At 39.4% G+C, this 6,097-nt stretch overlaps 1 long non-coding RNA gene across 1 annotated transcript; it reads left to right on the plus strand.

The window, feature by feature from the left end:
• The first annotated feature begins 192 nt into the window (after nt 1–192).
• Nucleotides 193–5,875, plus strand: LOC128089833 (uncharacterized). The gene is made up of 2 exons (XR_008210700.1): nt 193–1,080; nt 2,418–5,875. It is a non-coding gene; the product is annotated as an uncharacterized LOC128089833 (long non-coding RNA).
• The last annotated feature ends 222 nt before the right edge of the window (nt 5,876–6,097 follow it).

A 6,097-nucleotide genomic window follows, 5' to 3' on the forward strand; every position in this document is an offset into this window, starting at 1 on the left:
GCTAGAACAGTTACACCAAGTTAAACACGTGAGCGTGCTTTTTTTTTTTCTCCACCTCTACAAAACCGCTTTTCTGACTGTGCACTGCCACGTATTACTTCCAGGTTACAGGCCCTTCTGCTACAGACTTCAGGACTCCTTCCCCTAAGAGCCCTTTGCCAGTGGCTGCACATGCAGCGTGCAAGGGTGAGAAGGTGAGGACACAAGTCTGATTATGAAGGAACTGAGACAAAATTATCTTGTTTCTTTTGATCTTTAGACCAAAACATAACATCCAGGATTGCTGTATCAGGAGACTGAGTTGATTTTCTACGATGCAGTGTTGAAGAGACAATGAATTTCTTTGGTAATGTTAAATTTCATTTGCATTTTTGCTGCCTGCTTTTTTTTGTTTGTTTGTTTTGTTTTTCCCTCTCCTTTTTCTCCTGACTGACTATACAACAGCCATTGTTCAGGGTACCTTGTTACTAGATACCATCCACGAGGAAAATTGATCATATTTGATTCTTCTTGTTCCTCCTAAAAATCTTCCAAGGCACCAGATCTTTATTTATATGGACCTGCAGGGATTAAGTGTTCTAGCAGTCTGCAATACAAATGTGAGAGGCTGCGACAAGAATGAATCGCAGCTGTTGAAATTATTGACCGCTTTGCTGACAGACTATTTGGTTAATGCAGAGATCCACAATGTTCTGGAGATACAAATAGTCCTGTTCCTGTAGTCATTAAAGTTACTCAATATTTTTAATCAAAACCTTTTCTTACTCTTTTTGGTTCTTTCATGAAGCAACTGGTTTCACTTAAGCTGAGCATTATTAAGCCTCACTTTGTTGTAAAGTACTTCAAAATTGTTATACAAATTGCCTTATACTCTTTAATTAAAGAGAAGGATATGGCTGTTATATAAAAATCGTATTTCCTATATCCTGTCACAAGACTAAACCACAACCCCAAAAAGCATTTTGTTTGCAGTTACCATGGTGGATGGAGCTGATTTTAAGGAAGAGGTGTTCTTCAATATTACCAGTTTGGTCAAGAGACTACTCAGGAATCCCAGCTTATCCTCCAAGCCAAGGCTGTGTATGTGTCAAAACACTATTCCACTGAGGTAGAAAGAAAAACACCGTCTGGCTTTGCTGTCACTGCTGATATGAAAGACAGTATACCTTTTCCAAAAATATAAATGATAAACCTTAGCAAAGTGCACAAATGAATCTTTAACCTCATTAACTACTGCTGTAAAATTGAAAAACAAAAAGGAGAGGGAATTTTGTATACTCATGTGGCATCATGAGCAGTAGAAATAAAAACTCTTCCAACAAAAAACTAGTTCCTGAATTGAGAAGTTTGCTTTCTTCCTGTTTATGCTTTCTTTAAAAACTCAAGATTAATGGAGAAGTACATCTCTCAGGTTTCCAGAAGAATCCTGACCTGCAGTGAGGTTACTACTCTTGTTACTGCTGAGGTGTGACATGTTTTAGCATAAACACTTCTATGAGTTAAAGTACCAGTGTAGCAGTGTTGGATGAGGTATGAGCTAATAAACCTCCCAGTAAGGCTTCCTCAAGGTTCTGACATCCTGAGACGTGCCAGGACAGGTGTCCAGTGCCGCACTGGAACTGGTTCTCTGGCCAGGAACAGAGGCAGAGAATTATCTGGAATCTCTTTCTGCTTTTCTGTTGCATTTTTCAAGCATCCATCACATACATCCTGGCTGTTCCTCACGAGGAAGGTGGTTGTTCTGCCCTGTGAAACCTATCTGGAGTACTGCAACCATGAGGCCGTCAGCATAAGAAAGATGTGGAGCTGTTGGAGCAGGTCCCAAGGAGGCCACGAACATGCTCAGACTCTCCTCCTATGAAGAAAGGTTGAGGGAATTGGACTTGTTTTGTTTGGAGATGAGAATGCTCCAGGGACACCTCATTGCAGCCTTCCAGTACGCAGCAGGAGCTTATGAACAGGAAGGACAGCAACTTCTCTGATGGTCTAATAGCAATAGGACAAGGGGGAGTGGCTTTAAAGTGAAATAAGAGAAAATTAGATGTTAGGAAGAAATTCTTTACTCAGAGGGTGGTGAAGCACTGGCACAGGCTGCCCAGCAAAGCTGTGGATGCCCCATCCCTGGAGCTGTTTGAGGACTGGTCGGATGGGACCCTGGGCAGCCTGAGCTGGTGGGTGGCAAGCAGCAGATGGGTTAGAGTTCAGTGATCTTTGAGATCTCTTCCAACCTAAGCCATCCTATGTCTGACACAGGTAACTTTAAAGGAAGATAGGTTGAGTAGGTTCAAGGCACAATATCATCCACTGCTATCCCCCACCCAGCCTCACATATTGATAGTTGAGTTACCATTCTCCTCACCAGAGTTCACCATTTCAATTACACCCTGTTGCTAACATGGTGACGTAATTTCACGCAGGATCTGACTGTACCCCACAGAAGGCCTGCACAGCTCACAGAGGGAAGCTAAACAGCCTACTGAAGACTAGTGGTTCTCAGCCTTTATTGATCTACAGATGCCTGCATATTTTCCCTTGGAAATGTAAACACCTGCCTAAAATGTAAGCCTCTGGTTTTTCAGTTACCTTACAGACCTCTTAAATGTTGTCCACGGACCACAAGGTGAAGGTCAGTACTTGAGAGCGATCATTATGCACACCCAGCAGGTAGCCTACAATTTCAAAGTCTCTCACTTAGTTCCCTTTTTTTGCCATAAAGGTACACATTCAACTCTTCTTGGAGGTCCCTGCTCTGTATTTCCTCTGCAGGAAAGACTAGTTCCCCACCCCCACCCCCCCTCTCACTCCATTCTCACAAACATCAGTTGATCTGGAGCACTTTCCCCACGCGTGGTTAATCAGCCTTGCATATGAAAGACGATGCCAAATGCCCCAAACTATAGCTGCATCCACAATCCAAAAACATATCCTAATTCAGCAGCAAAACTAGGCATAGACTCTAGTTCTTTGGTGTCATGATTTCTTGCAGTTTTTTTTTTTTTCCATTCATTACATAGACACTACATGAAATCGAAATGTTTGTTGGACCAAGTCACTACATCTCTTGAGTACTTTGGTGTTCTACTATACAGAAACAAGAAACCATGCACACAAATTTAATCTGTTGTACCTGAAATGACGATTGGACAGGTACCTATCATGTACTTAGCGAAATGTACAAAAAAATTTCATTCTATGTTCAGAACTGTACTAGTAAACTTGGGCAGCTTTCGGGTACATTACCTGCAAAATCCTAGACAAGATATATATCCTTTTGTTGATATAAAGATGATAAAATAATTGATAAAAATATAGAAGACAAGCAGAATCTCCTAGTTATATTCTATATTATGAAGAAAATTGGATGATGTAGACAAATCTATGAAGTAATGAATTATTACCTATTGCCAATGATATCTATGAAGACGTTTAGTTCCACCCATAAAACATCCTAGAATTTGCATAGCTATAAACTCACAATCAAGAATTTTGAAAGAATCATCTGGCAAGCAAATGGAAACAATGGCCTTTCCTTTCAAAACAACTTTGGAGTTTGAGTGTGTTCCAGAAAGCCAGTAAATACTTTCATTTTAAAAGTATTTGAAAAATAAGAGGGATCATCTCGGTAGCTTAGAAGCCAGTTGACCTAATGCTGACTTGGCAAAATCAAAGCGTAATCTATTTGGGTTACACTCAGCTAAGAAAGGAAACATAATAGCATTTGATTTAATTGAATGAAAAAGATCTCATTAAAAGAATTACGTGTTCTTTTGTGGCAATGTAAGTTTGGTACTTCAAGATGGTCCAGGACTAACATAGCAAGACTTGCATCTAAGTACAACACAGCCTGGTCCTTTTGTAAAGGAAAAGAAAGGCAATAGCTAAGTGCTACAGGAGGGAGCCAAGACTTACTGGGAGACACCTACACCAGCTCAATTAAATTCAGTTGTTTGGAAAGATGAATACATCAGCTCGATCACGGGCATGTAACTCATTAGAAAAGATTTTTGATAGCAGAAGACTTTAATGTACTGAAGAAAGGCGTAATAAGACCTTATGAGAAGGAAAAGAAAATAAAAAAAGAAGAGAATGGCAGTTTCAATGGCAGTGAAAACCAGCAAAATAAGCGACATGGTTGATCAACCGTAGGGCTTTAAATTGTGCAAGTTTAAAATCTTTCTTGAAGATTTAACTGAATTATAGACCAGCAATGCTATCATTAGTCATGGCTGAGATTCCATTACCATGTTGTGGGTGACTTTTCTAAATGATTTCCAGCCTACATGATGTTTCCTTTTAAAGCAATGAGAATTTGCAAAATCCAGCTAAGAAGTGACAACCGATTCAGGAAAGGACAAGGAGTGCTGCCACATTCCAGCAAAGACTCAAGATGCAAACTAACACAGAACTCCAGAATCAATACCAAGTCTTCTTCGGTATACACATATGGGAACAAATGGATTGGCATTACGAAGAAAATGCGGAGTTAAAGATTTCAGGAAGCTGAAGAGGAAGGACCACAGGATCTTATTGGAGAATATCCTGCAAGTGGAAGTTAAATATTTGAACTGCTGTCAGCTTGAGAATACAAATCTGACAAAGTCACACTCTGAAACTTGAGGCTTCTTCTCCATAGCGGATAACTGTGTATGGATGTTATGCTTTGCATCCTGCATGTAGCTACTATACTGTTTCTGTTACCCTGAGGCACTCTGAATGTCTTAAACAGCCTCAGAAATTCAAAGAGAAAGACCTGATAAAAACTCAACTAGGTGACAATGAGAATGAAGTATTTTTCATTGTTTCTACCCAGATTCCTGTTGCTGGTGTAAACAGAAATAAGAAATTCAACTGATTGGGGGGGAAAAAAAGTCCAGGAATAAAGTGGCACTTCTGAAACTCAATGGGAAAGCACCGTAATAAAAGCCAGTTTCCTCCTGTGTGATAGTAAAAGTTACAGAAACAGCAGCAAACTGCACAAACATAAGCAGTACCTTTGAAATTACCAGTAACAAATGAATTGTACAGCCTTAAATACACAGACATCCCTGTGCTTGGTAATAGATTCCAAGAAGGAAGGATAGAAGACATAAGAAAACAATGCACCAAACAAGGGAAGGTGATCTCAAGCACCTTTAACACAAAACAAACAAAACAACAACAAACCTCACAACACTGCAAGAAATGTTTTACCTTGCAAGACATTCCCCAAGGTATTCAAGCAGTCGGCCAAATATCCTTCCCATTTTCACAATTAATTTCCTTAAAACTAGACGCTGCACCCAAAACAAGCCGATTTCTCAGAGCTCAACACGATGCATACAAGGCATGGCAATGTGAGTGCAAACTGGCAGTTTTATATGTTCGTATTGAACATGGGCGTGTGGAGGAGAGCTACAGGCAGTAATAAACCTATGCATAGTCTGTGCTTCACAAAGCAAATTCCAAGGTGAGCAAACTTGTGAACTGAGTTGTCTGGAAGAAAAAAAAAAAATGTAAGGCGGGAAAATGTGAATGAAAACTATTCTTTAATTAAAATAGGATTGTATGGCCAAAACCATCCCAATTCCGCAAAGCTTTCAGGAAAAGCTTGTTCTGGGTTCAGTGAGAAAGTCTGTGAGCAAGAAAAAACAACTGAAACAAGGGGGAAAAAAAGACAAAAGGCCAAAATACAACACATGGAAAAGGGGAAGGCCAGACACATGAGATAAAACAGATATTATTAGATAGAAAAAAAAAAAACCCTCAAAAACTAGTAAGGAAAAATTTGCGACAAGCAAAACCACCGATAAAAGGAAAGGAATTTTGGAGCTTTCATTTGTTTTTGATGTGTTTTTGTTGGTTTTGGTTATTGTTGTTGTTGTTGTTTTTGTTTTTTTTTCAATAAAAAGCAGACAAATAAATACTGCTAATATCCATGCTAAGTAAAAATGATTAAACTGCTAGAGAATAAAGAAAATCAGTCAGCAAATACTTCTAATCCCATAGTCAGAAACAGAACGTGGCAGGAGTATGAAAATAGCAACTTCTCTTCAGTACCGTAGTATCAAAGCAAGAAATCAGACAACATCTATTGGGGACATATATTTTTAAGTCAGTA

The sequence above is a fragment of the Tympanuchus pallidicinctus genome, unplaced genomic scaffold (assembly GCF_026119805.1).
Source record: "Tympanuchus pallidicinctus isolate F22 unplaced genomic scaffold, pur_lepc_1.0 scaffold40, whole genome shotgun sequence".
NCBI classification, from domain to species: Eukaryota; Metazoa; Chordata; class Aves; order Galliformes; family Phasianidae; genus Tympanuchus; species Tympanuchus pallidicinctus.